General features: G+C 42.7%; 1 protein-coding gene and 1 pseudogene across 4 annotated transcripts in view; one reads left to right on the top strand and one right to left on the bottom strand.

Moving 5' to 3' along the window:
* Positions 1-27,115, top strand: part of Rbms1 (RNA binding motif single stranded interacting protein 1) — a 210,622-nt gene that overhangs the window by 22,701 nt on the left and 160,806 nt on the right. The gene's annotated exons all lie outside the window — the stretch shown is intronic.
* Positions 8,924-9,185, bottom strand: LOC110555800 (non-histone chromosomal protein HMG-17-like; annotated as a pseudogene).

Below are 27,115 nucleotides of genomic sequence, written 5' to 3'. Positions count from 1 at the left end.
ACAATACAAAAGAATGCGTCCTGGGACCTCCTTCCATGGTTTCTCTAAAAAGAGCTGGATGCAACAAACCAGGGGCCAGTTTTGGTCCTCGGCATATTTAAGAAGTTAGATTAGACCGACTTAACTGTTATAGCTGGCCTAGAAGGATTGCTTCCTTGGCATTGATGTCACCGATAGGCGGGGAAACGTACAAGGAGGGTGATTTTTTATTATTACATTTTAGAAAGGTTGAAATACATAAGGGATTGATTTATAGTTCAGTTGTCCAGAAATCTATTTTCAAAATGTACCTGTTGGGTTTTCTCTGAACTATTTTTCCTATAAGTTTATCAGGGATGTTTGGCTTTGTAATTCTGAAAAATAGTTTATATTGACACCGAAATGAAGTGTGGCTTTGTTGTCTGGGTCAGAAAGCCAACAGCCTGACTCAATACCAAAGTGATCTGAACTTACTCAAGGCCCCTGGAGCCAGCATCTCCAGCTGGTTCTTCCACGGATTTCTAGTCTGTTGTCTGAAATTAGGAAAGTTGTTAAGCACGATAGAGAGATTTGAGCTGCTAGCTGCGAAGTTTGTCTGGTGTGCATGTAAAACAAATGACTCCTGCTCGGAAATGTGGGGAATTCGTGGTGTGTCGCTTGCCACACACAAGGCAGAGCGACTCAAAAGATTATCCTGTGCGTGTAACTTTGTGTGTTTACCTTCTTCTGTCCCTGCCCTAAAACTCACACTTTAGAGTCTATATTATAAATCATGGTTTGTCCTTCAATTTCCCTGCATTATGAACCCCTTCCCCGAGAAACATACTTCTCCAAATGGCTAATGAGCCACCACTTTTCCTCAAAAGATGTGAAAAGTCTGTATTGAATGAGACAAAGGATTTCCTGGACAAGGGTTGGGAGGCGCTTGTGAACATGAAGAAGGGACTTTGGAGTCCTAGGTGTCAGTTAAAAGAGATCAATAAGTTGATCTAAATATTTTAAAATAAACTTGGATAAACTATCTTTCAGTGTGCCTCAACCATGCTTGGGCATGCTTATGTATGAGGATGTAGTATTGTAATCCACTCATATTTATGAATTCCAATTGGCTTATTTTTTTCCAAGAAAGTAAGCATTTCAAACATCCTTTTCTAGTGTTAATTTTTCACAATGTAGAGGAAAGCTGAGTGTGATTTTTTTTTTACAAACTTTAAAAATAACTCCCTTAAATTAATGTTTTCTCCTAGACTGAAAAATCCTAATTTAAAAACTGATACTTTATATAAATCTCTCTTTTTGGTCCTCTTGTTGTTGTTTTTAAAGGGCACTGATCTTGACATTAGGGTGGCCAGTTTATATGCATCTGAATTTTGAATCTGTTAACATCAAGTTTTAAACTGAGTTGCATTAAGTAACTTTTTCTTCATGGTAAGTGTTTTCCTTCCCTCCTTCCTTCCTTCCTTCCTTCCTTCCTTCCTTCCTTCCTTCCTTCCTTCCTTCCTTCCTTCCTTCCTGTTTTGTTTTTTGAGACAGGGTTTGTCTGGGAAGCCTTGGCTGTCCTGGACTCACTTTGTAGACCAGGCTGGCCTGGAACACACAGAGATCCGCCTGCCTCTGCCTCCCTGAGTGCACCACCATGCCTGGCCAAGTGTTGTTCCTTTGATCATGTAGGGCTGCTGCCTTTCATAAATGATTCTGAATGGCCCAACTAGTGATCCAGTTGTTCATGGTAACGCACTGGCCTGTCAGTCATACGTATAGAAGGCCACCTGCCATCTTTGTCTTCATTTTCCTCTGCCTCATCTTCCGTGCAGATATTGAGATCCCAGTGGACCACTTCTTTCTAAGGCTGTGTTTATGCAGATGTTAAATGAAGCAGACATGGGTCCAAGGAAGACCATTCTTGGGGCTGAACATAACAATCATATCACAATTAAATTATGATAAAGCTCTCTGTAGGGTACTTTTACCAAGGCTTATAGATCATTTAGAGTTGGGAATGCATAGGCCCCATGTGAGAGAGAGACCACAGTACAGTCTGGTTGAAATAGATCATAACTGTGAACATCAGTAATCCAAGGTGAGAGTCCAGGATGGCTTCCGGAGAGATGCCTCTGGAAAACCTGGACAGTAAGGCCCACTTTTGTCCACGGGAAACAAAACACCCTCTGTGGGCGAGATGACATTTGTGAACCGTTCTGAGAGACAACAGTGGTCGAGAGCGATGTTTGTCTGCAAGCAGGACGGGGAGCAGCAGGCCCGTGCTGACTGTCTTCATCTGCTCAGACTGTCATCTCAAACCACCTGCTGGCTGGGTGGCACTGACAACGAAATGCTTTTTTTTCTCACAGTTCTACAGGCTAGATGTTCTCGATCAAGGGATTAGCAGGATTAGCAGGTGGGAGAGAGGGAAAAGGGCACTGTCCGGTTTCTAAGGCTCTGCCCCTGTGACCCTGTCACCTCCCACGTGGCTCCACTTCCCAGTACCGCACACTGGGAGCTAAGTTGTCCCAATTAGTATTGACGGGACACCCTGTCCTCAGATCCATGCAGGTAGACCGAAGTCATTCTATATATTTTTACTATTTCAATTTAGAATCCCAGTTTCTAAGACTGAACACTAGAAGTAAGTGTTACACAGCTGTGGGGACTTCCGGGCATTTATAGAGTATGCTACAATTAGAATTTATTAATGGAAGAGACATCGTTCCTAACAACAAAAACAGTGATGGTAATGATAATGGCTATCGTTAACATTTATTAAATATTTACATGTGGCAGGCTCCAATCCAGGAATTCATATGTATGCAAATCACTGTTAAAATATATAGCTAGGCATAAGCATATTTCCTGATAGAATAAACAGTAAGAGAGAAGAACAGTGACAAGTTGATGGAGATGATAAACAGAATAAATTCCGTCTACCAATATTATCCATTTTGTGTAATCAGGAAAATGCATATGCACTTTTGGGTGTAGGAAATGATGTTGCCGCTTTACACTGACAATTTGAAATTGTTGATTAACATATGTTATAAAATAAAAACAAATTGGGTTGAGAGAATAATATTTGGGGAGTGTGATGCGAAGCTATTCCAAGCAGAACTCCAGCTTAGATCTTCATCTACACCCGCACAGTCTCTCTGTGCTGGGTTTCCCATCTTGGCTCCGGAGCGAGTGTCATACTCAAATGAAGTTGTCCTTGTCATCATTTCATCATTCGGTTTCAGGTGCAGCCAGTGCTGGCCAGGCATGTTTTGTTAAGGACCTACATTGTCATTCTCCCTTTTAAGAAATGCGAAGTGTTCCTGTGCAGTCAAGTCTTTGTTGTTTTGTCTGTGCGCTAAGCGACGGGCTTTGCATCTCTTAGCTTTTATTTTGAAAGGTGTTAATCCCTTGCCGTGTCATAGGGATATGTGTGCGTGGTATTTTATAGTAACTGGTGTTTCCACAGAACCATTCCCAAATTCATATGCCCGTGTGAGAGCTAGTCGTAGGCTTGCTGGCAAGGCCCTGGGAGAAAACACAAGGCGCTCATATAGATTCTAACATTAATGACACTCCCTAGGAGGGTGGCCGTCAGATGGGCCCCTACAGAGCCCTGGGTTGTGACCCTGGTGAAGCAGGTCCAGCCTCGGAGAAATCACAACCCGCTAGAGAAATGAGCTTAGAGACCAGCCCTATGACTGTCCGGGGCCTCAGTGTGCCAAGGCTCTGTGTGGGGCGAGACACGGGGGGTTGGGGATGGGGGCGTGAGACTCTGATGACCCCACAAGCAGCTCTGGATTCTGCCCCCTGGCAGGTCAAGGAAAGGATGCTTTGAGCTGGGCATGAGGGTGAACGTGGAAAAGAGTTGACAGGGGCCTCAAGGGAATGGACTAGTGTGTCAGCCAGAGCTGGCCAGGAGAAATTTGAGGACTGTTTGCCTATAGCATGTCTCAGTTTTGTATTCTTCCCCTCCCCCATGCTCTTTCTGTTTGTTTACAGGCAGTTAGGTCAGTCAGCCAATTTTTTAATATCTCAAATGATTTTCTGAAATGACCCGGGGAGAGCTGAAGAAACCCAAGGTGGAAATGAAGATGTTACAGTAAGAAAAAAAAGGCCTGAATACAAGTGCCTAATAAGGATGAAGTTTCCGAAAATGGAGGAGGAAAGCTGTAATGACACCGAATTATACTATGTCTATTAAAAAAAAAAAAAAAAAACATAACATTTTTCCTGTCTCCAATAGCGATTAATCTATATATTTAAGCCAAAGGAATTACTTGTCTTAAACAGTGTATGTAATGACACTATGTTGGATGGATGCTAATGAGAATAATCAGAAAGTACTTTAGTGGTTTTGTTAAAACTGGAAGACTGAAAGCAGCTTCATTTCTACCAAAGCTAACTTTCCATGGCCACCTTTTCCATGTTAGACCAAAAAGTCTGACCTGAGGTCTGGGTGGGGACAATTACTCACCCTACATATCAGTGCTCCTGCCATATCGGCAAAGCAAACAGACACAGGCATGAAGCCACCTCCCAAGGGCCACTGTGAGCCAAACTTGCTTCAGAATTCCTGATACTGACATGCAAATAACACCCATCAACCCCTGGGTAGTCCAGACCTGTCTCTGCACAAACGGGTGGCTGTAAGCGTCCTCAATTCCGATGCATATCCTTTTCCCATCTTTAACGCCCCTGCAGTCTAACTGTGTCTTATGATTGGGAGCATGTCTGAGCGGCTGAGTCTGAACGAAGCTGAGGTCTTCCGTAGAAGATCAGTGGATGCTCTTTGCTTGGACTCCGCACCTAGGACCACGTCCCTTCTGACACCACTGAAAGCTAAATTTTCTGCTTGAGGTTTCCTTAGACCACTGGTTGCGCGTTCTCAGTTCAGATTTTCAGGAGAGATTTTTAAAAGTGTTTTTCGGCTGGTCACAAGCTCTCGCGGCATGCACATTTCCTTGCTCTCTTTTGGTGTGCTAAGTCGGCTTCTTGTTTTCTCTCGCCCAGAAAATGGGGCACTTTACTAGCTTAGTGTCTGTGGCGGCCTTTTATAACATTTCTTTGGAAACACTTTTCATTTACCAGTGCTAAGGAGAATAATAGTATATGCTGCTGTTGATGGCATTTTAGATTTTATGAAATACTGTCCTTGTTCAGGTTGCCATTACCTGGGGGATCTGAGGCATCTGAAAACCTGGAAAGGTGTTGCCTACTAGAGGAGTTGGAAGGCACATTTTTATAGGAGAGACAATTATGATGTCCTTGAAGATTGAAAATTTGTGCCCCATTGATTGGCACTGTTAGCAATGAGACTGGGGGGCCGGGTACATCATCTTTATTTATTCCTATTTTGCTCCTGTCCTCTTTGAGGTGAGCTTGGGATGGCGCGGAAGTAATAGATAAGATGGGTCTTGATTCTTCCACTTGGTCCTTTCTTTTTGTTTGTGGCTTGGGCAGAGCACACGTCAGTCCTTTGTTATTGCTCCATCTGTGGATTATTGTCACATCTCCTTTGAGGAAAAGATAACAGGAAGAGAATGAATCTTTCTTTCCTACATTTGTAAGGCAAGGCACGTTAATGAAGTTATTTAACCCATACAGCCAGCTGTAGGAGATTAATTATTATTAACCCATTTTCATTAAGGGGAGACTGCAGTTCATGGCGTGTGTGTGTGTGTGTGTGTGTGTGTGTGTGTGTGTGTGTGTAGCAACTGCCCAGAGCCATTCAGTATCCAAGGAACACAGCCAGCTTCCAATGTGCAAGACTTCTGCCCAACTTCCGAGGTAAACTTTCACTTTTACCATACCGCTTTCATGGAATTTTTTTTCCTGCTTTGTAAAAGTTCTTATATGCTCATTTAAGTTATTTATTCACAATAAAACCCCAAAACACAGGAAAGTCAAGCAGAAACTTCAGGCTCTGAGGATGGAGATGTGGGCTTAACTCCACTTTGTTTTGTGTTTTTGTGTGTATATATGTGATCGATGTTGGCTGCTGTATTCACATTTGACAAAATGAGTACTTCAAATTAAAAAAGAAATGCTGAGATCCTTTCTGTTTTATTTCTCAAAAATCCTTATACTTAGTTAGGTGGTGGTGGCACACACCTTTAAGCCCAGCACTTAAGAGGCAGAGGCAGGTAGTTCTCTGAGTTCGAGGCCAGCCTGGACTATAGAGTGTGTTCCAAGGCAGCTAGGGCTACACAGAGAAACCCTGCCTTGACTAACAAAACAAAAGAAAAATCTTATATTTACTACAATATCCTCTTTGACGTCTCGTTTTCCCATTGGTGTCTAATCCTTTTTTTTTTACTATGATTTGATAATATAGCAATGAGAATAAACAATACATTACATTTACATTTGCTTATGTTCTGAGCAATCTTTAGAATGTGTCACTACATTATAGCGTATTGAATACATTTGATGCCATCAAAGAAAATAATGTCAGAAAGCTTCTGTTTTTATGGGTATACTTGACAGACATGGTGTAACTCTTTGGGGATGGCAATAAAGTACAATAAAGGTATAATAAAATATGCCGAGTGCACACATACCATCTGATAAGACACTTTAAGATAGTAGCTGCTTTCTAGTTAGTGTTGGCCATTTTTAACTTGTAGGAGCTAGATGACTTAATTACTAGATAATGATTGGTACTGTAGGCATATAAATGTACATGTGCCTGAAAGAGAGAGTGGAAGAAAGAGACATACACACCAGCTCTACTTTCTTCAGCTGGCCTTTTCATTCTTACTGATTAGGCCAAGCACAGGCTTGGATTATGTTAATTAGTTTCATAATCTGATTGACTACTGGGCAATATACTCATGAGGTGGATTGAGAGAGCAGAAAAACAATTGTGCTCTTCCATGCCCCAGCCATCAGTATTGGTTCCTGGGGTAAGCCACTATAATATTTGCTTGAATTTGTGGACGGCTGTGGACTGGCTTATATCCATACACTCTGTGCTTATGAATATCACGAAGGCCAGTCTGCCTGCCGTCAGGACTGTAGACTGACGTTTCATCGCCTAAAAGTACACTTCTTTCCTTGTTAGCAGACCAGCCAGTTAAGGAGAAAATGTAGGAATATGCTGGGCAGGAGCGATGATGTTGAAATTAACCAACAGTGTAGGGCCAGATTTTTTTTCCCAATATTGCTAACGGTGCATATTTGCTCTGCAAAGACTAAACATCACCTACCTAAGGAAAACCAGCCAGATAAGACTTTCAGTGTTGAATTTCTGGAATATTGAGCCTTAAGGATATACTGCTGAAATACTGCTGTAGTGCCCATGCCAAATTCAGACTCTGTCCTATCACATGCTACTATCATTAATAATGACAAGTTAGCCAGTTCATCTAGCTTTTTGGAAAATCTTCAAAAAAAAAAAAAAAGGAATCAACTTATTCAACTTCGTTGTCACAATTGTCTGTCTGAACATCTTCAAAACTCATTTTCTTAGATGACCTTTAAAATCTCTCAGCAAGAAGATAGTAAAATACCGACAATTATATTTTTGGAAATACATTAGCATGATATTCTGTAAAGTAACACATTATAGTTATTCTTAGACAACTTCAAAAATAGAAATCCTTCCTCTTTTTTTGTTCTTTTTCTTTTTATTTAGAGTGTTTGGGGTTTTTTTATGGCTAGAATCAGACATGCCCAATCTGTGCCCATGAGTCCCATGTGTTATAGAATAGCTATGAACTTGGCTCAATTGATTTTCATATCAAAATGTTATATTCCAGAGTTAAATGATTATATACTTTTGGTTGATGTTACCTATCCCCTTAAAATATAATCTCAGGTTTTAAAAATATATTTTTTTATATTTCATCATATGAACACAGTTTTTAAAGGATTCAGCAGACAAATAAGTTACCTGCTTTACAGTTTTCTTACATCTATATCAGTGCATCTATCTATGCAGCTATCTTTGTATCCATGTATCTATCAATGTCTCTATGTATCTATCTGTCTGTCTGTCTTGTGTGTGTTTGAACATGTGTGTGAAGGTTAAAGGACAGTTTTGGGGGCTTTGGTTTTCTCTCTCTTCACAGATGAGTTCCCAGATTCTCAGGCTTGCAAACATCTTTACATCCAGAGTCATCTCATTGATCAGGCTTTTTCATTCCCCCCCCATCCTAATGTATCCAGCTTTACTAAAGATACTTTCCATAAACAATCATTGTATTTCAGGTAGGTCATGGGCAGACAATCATTACCAGTATACAAGAACTTCCAAACTCCCTTCTTGTATAGACTACTAAAATCAGAAAGCCACTGTAAAACCCAATGAAATCTTCATTCAATGCTTTGAAAAGGGGGAAGTAGCTTAGAGTGAGGGTTGACATTTCACATTAAGGATGTTGTTTAACAACTTTTCACAAGCCGACCCTGACTTTCAGGAAATGAAATGAAAATGGCATTATTATCAATCTGAAGATCCACAATTTTTTAGAAAAGGAACACCGCTCTTCTGAGGACACTCAATGATGTCATTGCAAAGTCCAGATTGCCCAATAGACCAGAAAACCAATTTTCAGGGTCAGGTTCCAACAGGTCTCTGGTTTTAAGGGAGTTAAGTCAATGTTGATGGTACAGGGGGAAGAGAATTCACAAATGAACTTAGAGTTTTCCCATACTACAAGGCATTTTGCGCCATGGTGACCACATATGGCAACGTCGCGACATCCCTTCTGGGAGCCAACAGAATCTTTCAAAATTATCAGGAAAAAATGTTTTCCATCATCAATGCAGCTTGGGAGACATTTTGTTAGTGACACGTATGCTCTTTCTCCCCAAACAATGAAGTGTTCTGTGTGCTAACACCATAGCTTAAAAAAAAGTAGAACAAAATTCTGCATTTTTATAAAACTTGATAAAATACAATATTTCAAATTATACAGTCACCAGAAGTACAGCTATCAGAAATGCACACACGTCACTTGGCATCTCCAGCATCTTCAGCTTTCTGTGCCTGGCCTGTTTTGTTGTCTCCATTTATTTACATCCTTACTGGCATCAGCTTTCCCTTTCTTCTCCTTGGGGACCTTCCCTTCTTTCTTTGCAGGGGCCTTCTTAGGCTTGCGCTCTGGCTTTGGAGGAGCAGGTTTAGCAGATAACCTTGCAGATCTTCTCTGTGGCTTGTCCTTCCCCATGACTTTATCTCCTTTATCATCCCCTTTGGCCTTTCTTTTGGGCATGGCGACTGGTGGAAGATGTCAGGCGCTGGATGCGGGGTGGGGGTGGGGGCGGTGGAATACAGGGGCGTGCGCTGTCTGGGAGTCGCTCTCTCTGCTTGGGCTTCAGGGGGTTTATAAAGATTTTATCCTGTGTTCATTTTTTAATCAAATAAATAAAATATTGCCTTTGCTTCTTTCTCATAATTTTGAGTCTACTCTTCACAGGCACACTTTCCCTATATTTTTGTGTGTCAATGAAACAGTGTATTACACAGTGTTTTGTATTTTAAATTCATGATTTCATACTGTGTCTTGCTGTCCTGCACATATTGCTCACTTGCTGTTGTTTCTGAGAAATGTCTATATATATATATTACAATATAATGAATATAATATGAGCATATGTATATATACACTTGCTTAGTAGTTTTTTTGTGTAGAGGCCAGAGGCTGGCATTGGGTGTTATTCCTCAGGTTCCATCCACTTTGTTTTCTGAGATGAGCTCTCTCATTGGGATTTAGACTTTTGTAACTAGGCTAGGCTGGTGGGACAGCGAACCCCAAAGATCTTTCTGTTTAGATAGTGGGGACCAAACTTTGTTCCTTTAGGCTTACATGGTAAACCCAGACAACTGAGTTATCTCCGCAACTCCACTTTTCTTTTTTTAAAATCTTATATTAATTTACCCGTTGACTTCTGATCAGTATGAGGATATAGGTTATTACTAGGTTTTTGTTTTTGTTTTTTTCCTCAGGAATGGAAATGTAGGGAGTCAATGAAAATTCCTGTGTCAGTCTGTCTGCTCACGTGTAGCAGCTTGAGGTCCATCAGAAAGTAGACTGCAGGGTTGTGGTGGGCATGGGCTTTCTGCTGTGGCGAGTTCAAGTTATCCTTATACCAGCGTGCAAGAGGATACATAAAACTCAGTGCCTTTCAAAGAGGCTCCACTGTCCAGTCAGCAAAACAACGGCCTTAATTTCTTGACAATCAGATTCCTTTCTATAACCTGAAAGAAAACAGACAGTACAATATAGAGTCTGGTGAGTTGGGGGTGGAGAGAGGCAGTGTAAGAGACATTGAGTAAAAATGACTATTGTCCTGCGTAAAGGTCTCTGCTGAGCTGAGTGATGCTTTCCGTGAAAGAGGCAACCATGAATCTCTCAAGAACAACCCTGGTTGAAAAGATTACATAAAAATAATTTTTTTAGCCCTAAATTCTTTGCCTTGTATGGGCCTTAACTAGTGTGGAGTTTTTAGTGGGAGATGTATTGCAAAATGAAAGTAGAAATAGCACTGAAAGTTTCTGTATTAAATAGCTCAAGTGAATGAAAGTCAGCTTCTATAGTTACTGGATTAACCATCTTTTGGATAACTTTGAACATTTTTATACCTTTTATACTAGAACATGTATTTTTTTAATGTAAAAACTAATTTTATTAGAAATAAAACTTTGCTGTTGTCAAGAAGAAAAAAGTTATGGCTAATTTCTGTAGATAATAGTTTGTACTTTTTCAGTTTCTATTGTTGTGTCTCTGGACAGCCACACGGCTCCTTTTCTTCTTTTATTTAGGAAAGCCCATTTCCTTGCCTGGTTTCTCCTTTAACAAATAAATGGCAAGTGTGACCTTGTCTCAGCCTTTAAGCTCTTGTATTCATCTTGGGATTTTTATTCTTAAACCGAGTGGCCTGTCTCAATCTAGAAGTGAATATAGCAGACAGAATGCATTTTTGTAATCTTTTGCCCATAGTCTCTTATCTTGCTTGCCAAATATTCTTATTCTTGAGAGTCTTAAAACCTGCCCAATTGCCCTTGCCATCAGAATGACCCTTTTTTGTCATAGATTCCAACTCTTTTTTCCTACCTTACCCTGACCAGTGCTGTGCAGAGAATTAATAACAAGCCCAAGGAATCTCTCCTCCAGGTTGCTACCTGGAAGTCCTAGGAATGTGTCTTTGCGAGGTCACTGCAGTACCTACTGCATTTTTGAACTCAGTATATATGAAGCACAAAATCCTATGTGTCTACTTGCCAGTTCCACGTGACCAGTGACTCGGAACTGACTGATTTCCCTCAGAAATAATAATCTTGGACCATTTTTAATGCCCTTCCCTACAAGTTAGATCCAGGTTTGGGCTCTGTTGTGCAGAAGAGAGGCGAGCTTGGCAAGGGGCAGGGCAGGTGTCCAGCTAAGATCAGGAACAAGAACACTGATGTTGTAAGGCAAGGCTTTGTCGCTTGCCCGTTCTTATCAGAGCAGTCTGAAAACGGATTGAAATTTATCAAATCAAGAAGATGGTGATTCTAGTTCCATTCAGTTGCCTGGACAGCCTCGAGAAATTCCTTTACAACCTACTCTAATGACACCCTGGCCGGGGCCTAAAAGAAATAACTAGCAGATATAAGGTGCCATTAAAGCCTGCTTTCTGAAATGCCCCTTTTTTATTTTTCAATGGATATTTGCATTTGTGGAAGGTTTCTGAGTTGTTTGCTGTAGGCAAATACTTCTTTAAGCTTCTTGGGGTACAGAGGAGTGGAAACAGAGGTAACTCGGGAAGGATGGCAGCGGCTAATGGGCCAGTGGGAATGCTCTCCACAGTCGCTCTAGGGCTTAGCACACGCGGTGGCCCTACATTGCTCATGCGGCAGATGACAGAACCAGCCAGCAGCTGTCCCTCCGGAGTGATGAGTGTCCAGACTGTACCTCAGCAAACACAGTGCTCACTCCACAGAAATAAAGCCTCTGTCCCTCTGCTTACTTGCATTGGAATAAGGAAAGTTCTAGAACATTTGACAAGGCCACAGCTACCCCGATTCATCCTAATACTTGTCCTGACACTCTGTGTGCTTTATTGCTATCATTAGCAGCTTTTATTTTTCAAGAGCACATTGTTCTAATGTGATGCTTTACTGCTCATGTAACTCTCAGGGGGATGCGTGAAGAGCAGAGAGGGCCAGAAGACACTGCATGTCTCCAGGAAGATAGACAAGGTCAAAGGCAGAGGGCAGAAGAACAGGGCTCCTCAGAGCAGAGATAAAACACACTTCCTTCCTCTCTGCCTCATGTCCACTCAATGGAATTGTGACACTAGTTCCCGGTTTTGAGTCAAGTATTAAAAAGAGCAAACCCACCCAAAAGGAAACAGCGAGAATACTCCAAGCTGTCGGGATAGCCTATGGCACAGAAAGGAGTGGGCCCTGTTGTGCGGAACACGTTCCAGGACCCTCTTCCCTGATGATTGGTTAGTAGAAAACTTTTGTGGTCACTAGCCACACCCTGTTGACCTCTGGCCACATGCCAGTAGCTCTACTGTGACCTTAGAGAGACTACTAGGCACTCATCCCAGTGCCCTTATCTGCGGAGCTGGTGAGGCTGCCTACCTTGCCGGGGGCTGCTGCCAACACGGAATAGATTGCCCTTTGCGGTGGTTGGAGGTATGCATGGGTGTCTGCTGTAGATTCACTTGGCCTTGGTGAGATGCCCAGTGAGGAGAGCTTGCAGATCGGGCTACCACCGTTTCCTCCTGCTTCTCAGACTCAGCACCTTTCAGAATCATGATGAGGTTTCAACTTCCTCTTCCTCCCGGAAGAGCAGACACCTCACACAGTTGATGACCAGAAGCAAGGCAGTGAACCCTAGTGTATCCAATCAGGTAGAGGTGGAGGGGCTGAAGCAAGTCAGGCCTTGCTTCTAGGCGCATCTGCCTTCTGTGGGCCAGGAAATTTTAACCTATCTGCCAAGTTCATGGATTTAATTGTGTGTTAGATTATGAATAGGAATTCTTCCCAGTAATTTCACTGTTGTAGGAAAGGCTGTAAATCCTCTCGGCTGAGCAAAGTCAGGCTTACTGTAAAGGGCTGCTCAGAGGAAGTGACTGTCTTCTAATACATGCTCCTGTGCACCACTGGTTCAATCAATATTGACGAACTGATCTCATAGAAAGAAGATATGTGCATTAGGCTGCAGCTCATTTGTTCATGAGGCCGTGGAGTTGCTGAGAGTATTAGTGTCAGGCACTACTCTGAAACATTGCTTTCTGAGTAATGGAAAAGTGGAATAAATTATTTATTAAGAACTTCGGTCATAAAATACCCACTGGTTACTGGAGGCAGTGAGATTAACCATATAAAATGGGAAATAATATACAATATAAAATTTGGGCTCATGGTTAATAATGATAGATGTGAGAAGGAAGCACTGAACACTTTTTAACAAGTCAGAAACACGATGGTCATGTCAATTCCGGCATCTGTTTGAAATCCTAAGATTAGCGTGTATGTATTTTCCAGTTATTTGGAATATGCCATCAAGAATTAAGGGTTCAGAAGTTTTTCTACAATCTGTCTAATCTTTTAAGCATTTGTGCCATTAAGAAGATCATGGAGGATCAGGGTAAAACATCTTAAATGGAAATCTTGAGAGCAGAAAGAATGGCATCATTCTGTGTCATGTTCCGTTTATTTTTCTAAAATGTAATTAAATCTCATCTATTGGAGGAGCCAATTAGACTCTTCCTTCAAGGAGGAAAATAACTTAGAAACACTGAGAAGTAGAAACCTCAGAGACATGGAATACCTGTGCCACTGTCAGGAAAGAGACAAAAAAAGCTTCGGTCTACATGAAAGGAAAGAATCTAAAGTGCCATTCCGTAACAGAGCCATTTAGAGCACAAATAGGGGCCAATCCTGGGCCAAATGATCTCAGCACATCGCATCACAAACAAAACAAAACAAAAAAACTAAAAAGAACAACAACAACGGGAAATAGACCACCTGCATGTACCGTGTCTTTCTCCAAAGCACATTCCTAAGGATGTTTGCTGCCTGACGAAGGATCTCTTTATTTGACATGTCTGATTTGTGACTTAAGCAGTCACAGCAGCATTGAAAGGTCTAAAGGCAAGTGTAGAGGGACTATAGTGACAGGGTCTTTCCCCCATTGTCATCCACCCAGATTTGTTCATGTAGTGCCCATTGTTGGCCTCTGTGTTTAAAAACGTTTCCCTACAGCTCTCTGTCTGAATGGCCTGAGGCCCAGGAGCCCAAGGTGTGGTCAACCTGTAATGCTCATGACAGTTCAAAGGAAGTTGTTTGGTGTTAATGGGGTGATTTACATAGGAAGCCATGTTAAACACGAGAGCATTTGAATGAGAGACATTTTGATGTAATATGACCTTTGGAATAACCAGGCAAGGTTCTGAGTCCTGTTTTGTTTTGGGGTGCAGGGCGTGGTCGTATGCATGCTAGGTGCAGTGCTCTGTCACTGACCTGTATTTCAGCCCTCTGAATCTGCTTATGAAAGATCGATAACTTCAATGGTTATTGAGAGTAAGTGCAGATTCACACTAGTCCATTTACTTGCTCGCTACGCTTTTCTGGCCTAGCATCTCTGTAGCTTTTCTTCCCTAGCACCAAGGATACTTAACACGGACACCCAAGCCATGGCAGAGACAAAACAGGATTTTTGAATGAGATGGTCATGAAAACTCTTTTGAATGATATGGAGAAAGTTGATGTTAACAATATCTTTATTTAAAAAAAATACCTAACTTGGCTTAGAGAAGCATATTTCATTGTGTGTTTGTTTACTCACGTGCCAGTGGTAAGCTGTGCCCAAGAATGCCAGGAAATCACGTGAAGCACAGCAGTGTAACCTTCGGTTATCAGGCTGGTGCCAGTGCAGACATAGGCTGCCCTCTGCAGCTGGCCATGTGTGCTGTCCTTCTAGAGCCAATTCTGGCAATTTCTTGCAGCCAGTACTATAATAAGAAAAGGTTGCCTTGTTCTTCCAAACCCATTGTGGCAGGAAGCGGAAGGGCAGAAAGCCCATGCTCTGATCTCAGCTGGTTCGTTGCCTGCCGGGAGGACCTGAGTTTCTTTCCTTCTGGTTTTGTGCTGGAGAGCAGACCCACAGCTTCCCTATGAGCCAAACATGTCCTGGGCTAGGCCCCCAGTGAGCAGGAATGAGCCTCAGTTTACTCTGCTGTGAAATGATAAATGGATGGCCAGTCTTCTCGGTCTCTACTAAGCTGTACAAAGCCCTCAGCTCTTTTGATTGAGATTTACTGGGCGGTAGCGTGTGGGTATTGGATCTGGCTTAGAATATATCTGCTATTAGTGTTGATGAAGCAGCCCATGGAGATGGACCAGCTGAGGCATACTTTATAAAAATGTGTTGAATTGAGCCAATTGCATTTTGATAGACAGTAGATGACGTGGGAGTGGTTTGGAGAAGGGGAAAGGAAGGTTTCTTCTAGAGCTGGAGACCATAATGGCCAACAGGAACAGCTGAGAGCCCAGCAGTGTAGACAGCCAAGGTAGACAAGCCAGGAGCAACCAACTCCAAGGGCGTTCTGCTTCCATTGAAGATCTATGAGAGATCAGGTTTCAGCTAAGCTTAGTCTACTTCAAATTATGAAGAGAAATTCAAATCCTGCTCAGGGTAGTATGTTTAGGACAGAAGGGAAAGCTAAACTATGACGTAGAAACCTTTTCCTTGAAAGGATTGCTATAGCCATTTATATCAGTTGTAATTGTAGTCCCCATTCTCTAGATTAAAAGTGACAGAGAAATGTGTGGAATGCACTTGCAAAGGCTGCAGACCAAGAAGCCGACCTCACGCTCGCTCACAAGCTAGCTTCCAGATCTTAGATGTCACACTAGTTTCCTTATTATCCAAACAGGAATAGCATTATTCCCCACTGTAAGAAGTTTAAATCAGATGAACCATGGAAGGCATTTAGTGCAGGGCCAAACCGGCACATGTTAAATATTTTAGCTTTAATCTTGACAGTAGTATCTGAGGTGTAACTAGTGTTTTCCCTTTTTTCAGGCCCTCCTTTCCCCCTCCCCATCTACATTCCTTTGAGGTGTCTACTCTTAACTGTCTTCTTTGGGCTTCACTTTTCTTCTGTTGATTTTTCCAAACACTGTTTGTTTTTAATGTGGCCTGTAACCACGGGGTATACAAGAATTGGGAAAGAAGCTTGCACGGCGTTGTATGTATTGGCCCTGAGTTTCCCTCTGCCATCCTTTTCTTGGCTGTTCCTTGGATACTTTGCTGTCCTCTCCATGCTTGGACAGTGCTGCTTCTTCCGTACTAGAACTCACACACTTAAACGATTCCCAAGTCCATTCTCCGAAGTGTGAATGATGCCTCTCCAGCATTTGTTGGGTCTAAGTGTCACTGCTCCTTTTTTTTTTTTTTTTTGTTCCTGCCTTTTCTGGCCGTACGTACCATGTCTTTTGGCTTTAGAGAATGTCACCAGGTCATTCGAGCAAGGGTGCTGCATTTTGATCTCTTTTTGTGACAGAGCCGTAAGTTGAGTGAAGATGTTCTCAACAGAGAGAAGGCCTGTGACATTTCCAAACAAACAAAAATAGCAGCTGATGCTGTGCTGTGCCTGCCGCTCGCAAGGCGTCCACTCACGTGGGAAAGAATGAGTTTTCAGCTGAAGCTAAAAGGAAAATTTTGAGTTTCAGCCAACATCAAATGACAGTCTTTATCTTGTCAGGAAGCTTTTGAGATGTTGATGTGAGTAAAATTCCATGGCCTGCTAGGAGCCAGGGTCCATGCCTAGAAACAAGAATATAGAGGGAGTTTGAGTTGAACTTCTGGGACTGATTAGAGACAAAAATTTGAGTGGTGAGTGTATTTGATTGATAGATGTTCAGACAACTAGTATTCTAACTGCATTAAAAAGCCAGAGAACTTTCACTAGCAGTCTGCTCGTTTTTAATTTTTTACCCGAGGGTATATATTTTTAAATGTAAATCTGCTGATTGGAAAGATGGCTCAGTAGGTAAAGTGCGTGGCACACAAGCGTGAAGACCCGAATTTGGCCCCCTCAGAGCCCACATGAAGAGCTGGGTGTGGTGGCATGCATCTGTAACCTCAGAGCTAGGGAGGCAGAGGTAGAAGGATCCGGAGGTTCGCTGGCCAGCCAGTCTGGGTGAGTTGGTGAGTTCGGTGAGAGTCCCTGTCTGAAAATACGTGGTGCTGAGAGATTACGGAAGATACCCCATATCAACCTCCGGCCTCCACATGCATGTTTACACGTGTGCATGTGTGCGAGCACACCCATGAACAGACATGCACATGTGCACACATCTACAGGTACATAGACACATATACATTGCACATACACTCACACACGTACACAGGCACATACATGCATCCACTTAGACATACACACATAAATCCAATCTCATCATCCTCCACCCTCTATGTAAAGTCGTGAAGGACATACACATGCTATATGAAGGGTCTCAGTGTCAGCCACAGAACCAGCATTGTGTGAGGAGCCCTCACTGCCCGAAGGTGCTGCTCTGCTTGGCCGAGGTCAGGTTCTAGGCAGGTTGGCCATCCTTCACTCTTCCAAGTGAACGAGCCAGCTCCCTCCCCCTCCCTCAGGTCCATCCAGTATCTGCTCTTCCATTTTGAATGCACTTTCTCCTGTTCTTCACATGACTAATTTCTCCTCGTTCATTACTTCCCGTTATTACAGCTGCTTCCTCACTGATGCCCTCTTACCTCATTTGCTGTTCTTTTCCTCTGTAGCATTTACCACAGTCTATAGTTGCACTCGTGTGTTTCTGTCCTGTTGACATGAGTGCCTACCAAATACTGAGCAACCAAAAACTGAGTGTTGGGTCCATAAATCCATGTATGTAACCATCAGGAAAAAGAGCAAGCAACTGAAAGAGTGTGTGGTCCTTGCACCTTTTTGGTGTGTAACCTAAACAACCTACTTCCCAGGGCACTTCCTCTAAGAAACCACCTCAGTTCCCCTCCTCCTATGAGGCAGGCTCTCCCTGTGTATCCCAGGCCTGCCTGTGCCATATCTTCCTCTGGCCTTAGCTTTCCAAGTGCTGGGATGACAAGAGCCAAGGCTCTCAGCTTCCATTGCAGTTTTCTCTTCATTTGAATAGCAACGACACAGACAATTATGATTTATGAGCTAGCTGGAGCAACAAGCAGACACAGATTCTGTCTTGATAGGACTCCTAAGCTGAGCTAAGCATTTATCTAACTCACCGGAGGGCGACGTGAGTGGTGTCCAGGAGAAGGCTCTCAGGAGCTGTTTTGTGGAGAGGTGGGCATGATGTGGTGAGGGACGAGGCTCACTGGGTAAGGAAGGAACCGTTTAATTCTGCAACATGATGAGGCTGGAAGACTACTCTTGCCATAAGGATGAAATTGAGCCAAGATAGAGTTTATGGTATGTTTGGGAAATTGTGGGAAGTTCTGCGTGGTTGGAGTGGGTGTGAGCATTAGGCCAGAGAGTGACAGGAAATGACCTTGGAACAATAGACAGGCTTTGGTCCTGAGCCATTTGGGTGGTTTTGCTAAGGATTGTGGGTGTGATGCTGTAGGGCAGAGGAGGCCTTCACGTGCCCTAACCCTGCTGGTGAATGGATCCGAGCTGAGGAGATTGCATGACCAGCTCTCTCTCTTGTGAAGACCTTTCTAAGATAGCCTGAGGAATAGAGCAGAGGGGAGCAGGAGATGACAGATGCTGAGGAGAAAAGCCATATCCTGCAAGAGTTTGCCTGTTTCAAATTTTTAAAATAATAATAATGGGAATACCACTGTGAAATGTTGCCCCCTTTTTTTAAATCGTGAAGGTAATCTATGCTTAGTAGAGAAAACCTGGAAAACGTAAAAAATTGTGAATAAAGACTCCGAGAGGAGAATATTCTTAGGACAGTTAGGGTGAGAAGGACTTTTGGAAAGATCCAGAGGATTTTTAAAGTCTTTATTTTCTTTGTACATCCTAATTCTACCTACCTAGGACACCAGAAGCTTTGCATATAATTTGTATATAAATTTTGCATTTGCATATAATTTTTGTCTCTGTCTTGAATAGTTCTTCAAGCTGCCTCCTCTCTTTTTTCTGGCCAACCTTTATTTTTCACCCAAATTAATAAATAAAAGATCACAGTCATCATTGTAATTTACAAAATACTAGCAGAAACATACAATGCTTGTCACTGTCATTCATGATTTCACTTGTCATCTAATCTAATCCTCACAAAAGTTCCGTGAGGTAGATACTATTTCTCCATTCTACAGGTGAAGATACTAAAGTATTATAAAACCAAGTGGTTGAGCAAATATTAAAAAATATCACAAGCTGGGCATGGTAGCACATGCCTGTAATCCCAGTACTCGGGGAGGCAGAGGCAGGTGGATCTCTGTAACTTCGAAGCTAGCCTGGTCTACAAAGCTAGTCCAGGACAGCCAAGGCTACACAGAGAAACCCTGTCTTGACAAACAAACAAAACATAATAAAATACAAAAAAAAAAAAAACCAAAATATAACTTTCTCATGAAGCCATGCCACCATCCCCAAATTAGGAATCCCTGTAATGACATTTCATAGTTCCTATTTTTTTTTTTTTTTACTGAGAAACTTTTTGCTTCTGAGTACTTGTTCATGACCATCAGAGATGTGTTCCCTGGAGATGGAGCCCTGAGACATCAGGTCTTGTGTTTGTTTTTCCCAGTTATTCCAGCCAGTGCTTAGCTTGGTGATTTCGGGCACACAGTTTGTGCCTGGGCTCTGTCCCTGTCAGAAGGTCATTCTTTGCCCATCACACAGACCTGACAAAACACATACACACACTGGGAGTGACAATTGCTCCCCAGAACAGACAGCCATGAGGCTCTGATAGAAGAACAATGGTATTTCCTAGGCGCAAGGAGACCTCCAGATCAAACTTTCTTTTGCATAACCCCGTGGAACCCTCTCACCAGCCACCTGACTTTGTGGGTCTTGATTACATCCCTACAGATCTAGGGAAGACAAGGCCTCCCGGCCAGTCCACACTCAGCTTGGGTTCACAGTCACTCTCCTTTCAGGCTTGATCTGTCTGGTTTGCGCGGCATGCTTGTAAATTGAGGGCAAATTAGATGGAAATCATCAAGAGGTAATTCTGTAAGACATCGGTATATTAAAGTTTCATTTTCTTATTTTGTCTGATGCAGTTGAGTTAAAGTAGATTGGGATGTTATTAATGAAAAAAAAAACACCGAAATGAAAAATTATTGATGCTCATATTTTAATTCAGGTTTAAGCTCTAAAGCAAATGCTGCTTAGATTAGCTCAGAACCTGTTGCTTTTTTCCATTTACCAAAAGAGACAAAAACCATGAAGTTTCAGGAGAACACTGTGCCTTTCTTCCTCAGGATGCTTTGACTACTACTATCTGCATCCAGGGAACAAACATTTCAATTAGTCTAACGTAAGCAAAAATATTTAAAGAATCTTGTCTATTTCTTTAGCAGTTATTCATATCATGATTTCTTTTTTCTAGGTTTAGAAAGGTTCTTAAGACAGGTCAACAAAAATTGCAAAATGTTGGCTCGGGAACAGGTTAGCCTTTATCCTTGCCTTCTTGTTTATTTTTAGGCTGGGAAAGGAAGGCAGCCTTTCCTGCCTTTTCAGTTTCCTAATGATATCTCAGCTCACCCTCATTCAGTGCAAAGGAAAGGTCTTCTGCATCTGTTCAACTAGTGTCATCAAAAGCAACTAGTTAGGAGACTTAATCTCATTTTACTTTATTGAGAAATCGTTACAACTTTCCAAAATCTTTTTAAGCTAAAGTTTATTAGAGCTGACATTATGGGAATAATTGTGTGTGCTAATAGTATTGTAAAGGGATACAAAGATAATCATTGTAATCCGTATTAAAAGGAAGTCTATAATTTATTTGGCTGGTCTTTTTATTAAATGTTGTTGCTTTTGGCCTGAGATTATATCACTGGTGCTATGAACTCACTGACTAACTTAGAAGAATGCTCGTGTTTACATTTATTCATCCAACAGATACTTTCTCAGAGTGCTATGTGCTAAGAACTCCATGTGTGAATAGACTCAGCATACAATCTCCAAAAGGAGATGGTTTCAGCTTCCCTATGCTTGTCACAGGCATCTTTCAACCTCCTTTGAGAGATCCTGCAGAATTTCTCTGTCCCTGGTGCCCTGAGGAGCCAGGTTCAAGTACATCTTGATCTTCAGATCTTTAAGTACAGTCTAGGTAGGAGTCCAGAAAGAGCACACGGAGACATAGTCATTAATCCAGTCATCTTCAAGCATGAACTGACTTCGTGGCAGGAATATCCTGCGCTCCGTGTGGGGAATATGAAAAGTAAAGTCCCTACCAAGCCAGCCTTGGTGGTATGTGTCTGCTAATCCCAGCCCTCAGAAGGTTGAGCCGGGAAGATTATGAATTCGAAGTCAGCCTGGGCTATGTAATTAGACCCTAGCTCGAGGAAAAAGGAAAAGAAGCAGAGTCACAATGCTGCCTGCCAGGAACTCGAATAGGCAGAATTTTAGTATCCAGTGTAGCAAGTGTTTTTATGCTTACATAACCGCCCTTTTCTAAACGGAGTGGTGTGGTGTTTTCTTAGGCCCAAATGAGATCAGTTAGCAGGACCCTTCCTGAAAAACGCCTGTGGAGCAGCAGCCTTGAATAGTTTCCTCCTGCAGCTATCTTTCCCAGCTTCCTTTGCAGTCAGTTTGGAACCCTGTGATGGAGTATGACTGAGCGGGAGTAACAGATATCACGGTCTGGGCAGGGAAGCCTCTACACCATCTCTTAGGATCATTAACTTTTCTGAGTTGATCTTGGAGGCCGAAAGGAAGACGGCCTTCTCAGACAGGAAGAGGCTGAGTTCTTAGCGGCTGTGGACCCTCATCCACTCACCTTTATAAATGCCTTGGCACCCCAACAATGTTGGGGTGGAATATAAGTGAGAAGTAAGCAAACGGGTGACCCTCCGCTTCGAAGGTTATTCTTAAAGCTGGTTAGCCTGTACTGAGAATGTCTTCTCTTCCCTCTCAGGCTGCCTGCCCACAGCACGCATTAGTTGGTTTAAGAGGAGGGAAGATGTTCCAGGCTGAGAGGATGGTAGGAGAGGGAGAAGGCTTGGAAATTTCCACCTACGGTAATTAGCTGAGTGTGGAGGGCAGGGTGTAGTGGGAGTTAGGGCAGGATTTATAGAAGGGATTGAAGGTGGAAGACAAGGTGAAAATGTGGAAAGTTTTCTGATTTGAGACCTGGGGTGTGAGGAGAAGAGAGGAGTCATAACGTAGATGACTGGTAATTCATTTTATAACAGAAACAATTTCCTATGATGGAGATGGGTGTTTTTGTTTGGGTTATTTTGCCATGGGGCTTTCCTGTGCAGTTTCCTGGAACTTGCTCTGTAGACCAGACTGGACTTGAACTCTGAAATCTGCCTGCTTCTGCCTCCCAAGTCCTGAGATTAAAGGTGTTTGCCATCACCACCACCACCTAGCATATGGATATAGTTTTTAATAATGGAAATACCAAGAGATGTTTCACACACACAGTCTCCATAAGTATGTGATTGTGGTGGCAGAACATGAGAAAAGTGCTTAGCTGAATGCAGGAAACTCGTAAAAGCCATTATCTTTGCCTTCAACCACCCACCGGAAAGATAGCAAGAGTTCTGCTTGACCGAGTGTCTCCAGAGGTCGAGTTAAGGCAAACTTGTTAAAGGGTGGGCTGACAGAATTGGGCTCAGCCCAAGTAAGAGCTTGGTGCTAATTGCCTAAAGAACATTTGGTCTGTCTTGGAGAAGGATATCTGTGAGCTCTGAGAAGAGGAAGAATTCGAACAGGCTGGTTTCACAGCCAATGAGGTACTTCACCGATCAGGTAAGATAAAGACTTGGAATAACTTAGGGGACTGTTGCTTTTAAGTCTCACATTCTATGATACCTGTCCACAGTTTAAAGCTTTTGGATTTTAGTGTGAAGGAAATGTTTCATGTAAGGTTGAAAAGCAGTACCCTCTCTTCCCTCTATGTTTGTGCAAATGTTTAACCATTTGGCTCTTGATTCATTTTAACTGGAACTGATGAGGAGTGTGCATTTAGTCTGATTAACTTGGCTGAATGACCTTGCAGTGGTGCCGTCTCCAGGAGGGTCAGGGCTCAGGAACCAGGCAGTGGGTGAGTGCGAAGGCAGATAGTATCTTCCTCGGAGATCTGGGGGAGTGATTGCTCCCTTCACTCCCTCCTTTATCAAAGCCAGAGGGCTCAGCTGCTCCCCTGCAACTGTCAGAATTTCACATCGACACCTCTGAACTGATGGATGGAGATCAGCCTGGCCTGCTAAATGTGCGTTGTAGCAAGACACAACTTTATTTAAAATACCATTAAGAAGCAAACACATTACAGCTACTCTGAGGGCTTCCTCTTGCAACATGAATTATTCAAATAGCTTCTTAATAACTGCATTGATTTCCACAGTTAAAAGCAGATCCGATTATGGAATCTGCTCAATACCACTTAAATGTTTACAGATGTTAGGGTTGACAAAGACCTTTTAGACACTGATAATTCGTTTCACAAGCTCAGAATGCCGGGGACTTGGCATCACTAGCATGCTCTGTGATTATTTTTAATAAATGGGACCACTCGAAGAGCCACCATTTAAGGTCTTCATTCTTATTCCATTTTAGCCCCACGGACAATGCTTGAGAATCTAGTTATGCTAAAAATATGGTCAGAAACTTTCACATTCATATTGATCAGAAGCTTTTAAGTTTCTGTTGCAAAGATCAATGCAGTAAACACGTCTTAACCCAAATGTATTGGGATGAATATTGAAAACATCTATGAATATTTATAATGCTAAAATCCAATAAGATTCCAGTTTCTCAGGCTCACGAAAGGGTACAAAGGGGAAGTTTGCTCAGATGAGGAGAATGCATGGGTGAGCCAAAGATCTATTTTTATGTTCTTTCTGGTTTGGGGGGTTACTGGGAAGAGTGGTCTCCTCACTGAGTATTGCTCAGTCTGTTATAGATTGTGTTGGTTAAGCAACAGAAGGTTTTTTTTCTCCAAGTTCTGAAACCAAAAGTTCAAGATCAGGGCAACAGCACAGGCGGTTGAGAGCTGTCTTCTTCCTGGTTTGCAGATGGTCCCTGCTAGCTGTGTGTCCTTAGGGGGAGCTAGAGAAAGAGACAAAGGGTTCTTCCCTCCCCTCTACCTCCTAAAAGTCTCCTGATCCTTCAGGATTAAGGTCTGACTTTTGTGACCTCATCTGACCTCATTGCATCTTTATAGGCTTATTTCTAGACACAGCCGTGGTAGAGATAAGGGCCCGCTCGGGACGTGCGTGCTGGGAGAGACGTGGAGGTTAGAGCTTTGGAGTCAGACGGCCTTCGTTGGAAGTAACTTGGGGACGGGGAGAACAAGTTATTTGCTCTCTCTATTTCTCAGTTTTTTGCACACCTAAAGTAAAGATATTGTTTGTAGCTTTTTATGCTGAATAAATGAATTAAGACATGCAGTGGTCTTCAGAATGGTATATGGCATTTACTAATTACACAGCAAATGTATTAAATATGTCACTCAATAGTGAAGCACTCAGCTGAGATTTTTGTGATGATGGTCACCAAGTAGTTGCTTTCCACTTCAAATGGTCAACCATGTCAGAGATTCCTATTATGTCTTGAAATCCCCCCTTCCCAGGCCTTGATAGGTGCTTACATAGAAAAGAAGCAAGCATATTTGGTTGTATAACATTCTTACAAAGAATTTGTTCTCACCAGTGCTGACCTGGCCATCCTGTAGCTCTGGAGAATCATTACTTTCTGGGCAGTTTCAAGACCTCCGTTGTCCTAATGATTTTAGGACCACACTATTCACATTCAGATTCTACAAAAATAATTGGCTAGTGGGAAAAATATTCTCTACTTTTCCTGTCTTTCCATTTACTTCTTACACACACACACACACACACACACACACACACACACACTTTCAAACACAACGAATGGTAGTGAATCTTGTTATTATGGAAATCCACGTATGTCAAACAGAGTAAGAAGTTCAGCCTTCTTTAGACTCCTGTAGGGAGGATGGGGTTACGCTTCCCTCCTTTTCATCTTGGAAAACACAGTAGGGAGCATTTGACAGCGTATTAGAAGCTCTGGGCGTAAACAGCAGTGGCCTAGTTCAGTGGCCAGTTTTCAGTGTCTTCTGTAGAGAATACGAACTGGATTGAAAAGGTAGAGGAGGCATACTTAAATGATTCTCAAATGGTGCATTATTTTTTCCTGATTTGCACCAGACACTATCAGCTAGTCTTCTGGAATCCTCCAAGGCTGGCGGAGTAGCTGTGTTCTTTTTCAGCCCAAATCAAGGTCACATCTATTTTGCAGGCAGGATTTTTTTTCCCTCTCTCTTTTTAAAGGAAGAAGATGAAGAAAAGACTGCCCACGAGTTCTGCCAGCACTCATCCTAGCAAGCAGCTGTCCTCTCCTGCCTTTGGAATTCACGCTGCCTTAGCTGGGGCCGAGGCTGCCTCTCAAGTCCATTTTGGTACGTGAGCCAATCATGGATATTTTACACTTATAAACATTTCATTCTGAATATTTGCGAGTCAAATTATAAAACTTTTACTAAAATTAGAAAACCGAGAGTCTTTTTATATCTGAGCTCTTGCTTTAAAAATAAAATCAAAGCGAAGTATTTCCGTACAGCTGAGTCTGCTGTAGCAAACACGGCTTAAAGGCCTCTCCTTACAGTGCTTCTCAGCATTAGGGTGACTGGTTCTACTAGAATATTGACAGCAGTAGAAAATACAATCAATAGGAGTGGCCACGGGCTCCGTACATGTGAGCTGAGATGTGTGACGACTGGGTGCCAGTGCTCCCTACACCGAGGGCAAATGCTTCAAGAAAGAACATTGCTCTGGGAGATGTCACACAAAGGCCGGAGAGGGAGTTGTTAGCAAGCCATGAAAATGAAGGAGCATCTTGTGGATTGAAATGCCCTGTGCCTTGGGAGTGGCATTGACATGGCAGTGGCAACTGAACACCTCATCTGTGTTTTATTTTGTGTTAATTATATGCCAGTGTCTTAGAAAATCTTGAAAGAAACCCCCTTGCCCCACTGACAACTGCAGACTGATGAATAAAGAGAGAAGGCTAGGCTATATGAGAAAGTGTTCTAGATCGGCCTTCATGGAAGAAGGAAATGGCTGCCTGTGGCACTCGGTGAACTTGAAAGATTCTTAGAGAGGGGAGCTTGTACGAAACGACAGCCTATATATGGAAATGGACAATATGGATTCAGTGCCAAGAGATCTCAGGACGTCACTAAGAGTCCATTTTAAAATGAACAGATTTTGGTGAAGAGGAGAGGAGGAGGATAGGGGACGGGACACTGGTTGCCAGCAGTAAAGATGGCGATTCTCATGCTTCATCCGGAGGAGAAGAAGTTGGTATCCAGAGCTCCTCTTTGGGAGGCTTCACGAGTTCCCTTGCTTGGCAGTCAACTCCCAGAAGATTGGTTAGAGCACATGGTTGATGACAGAGCTGGGTAGGAGCCTCCTGACATCAGGGGTCCTGGGTTAGTCTAGATGTTAGGATCATTATGCCCCTTGTACGAGGCTGGGGATGTTGGATTCTGCTTCCCTCAAGAGGTGGAGCCTCCTGAAAAGCTTCCTGACCAGAGAATTCCTTCTGTTGTTGTTTCCCGGCAAACATTGATCGTCCGCCCACTACCGTTCACCCGCATGGACAGTGAATGTGTATGGCTGGATTCCCCTGTGGAATCTCCTACAAGGAGTCTTCTCGACTTCTGAGTTATTTCAGTGCTGCTGGAGAGGGGACAAGGAGGAAGTCGGAGAGAGAGTGTGAGCATCAAAGTGATCTCCTCCCATCACAGTGGGGCAGCAAGACCAGAAGACACTTCCTATTTCTTGCTCAGGTTCTCTCAAAACTCGGTGAATGTACCGAACTGATCACAGGAGTAATAGTGGAACAGACAGAGTGATTCCCTTGTATTTCCGAAGTGCCCGGAAGACTACCTCAGGGAATGTTCCCCATAGGTCCTAAATCCCTTAATTAAGGAAGTATCTAACATGGCTCAGCGTATCCCTTGGGTCCTGCACTGGTTTGGGCCCTT

The sequence above is a fragment of the Meriones unguiculatus genome, chromosome 8, assembly GCF_030254825.1.
Source record: "Meriones unguiculatus strain TT.TT164.6M chromosome 8, Bangor_MerUng_6.1, whole genome shotgun sequence".
Taxonomy (NCBI): Eukaryota; Metazoa; Chordata; class Mammalia; order Rodentia; family Muridae; genus Meriones; species Meriones unguiculatus.
Note: the sequence above shows the minus strand (reverse complement) of the source record. Positions and strands in the feature narration are given on the sequence as shown.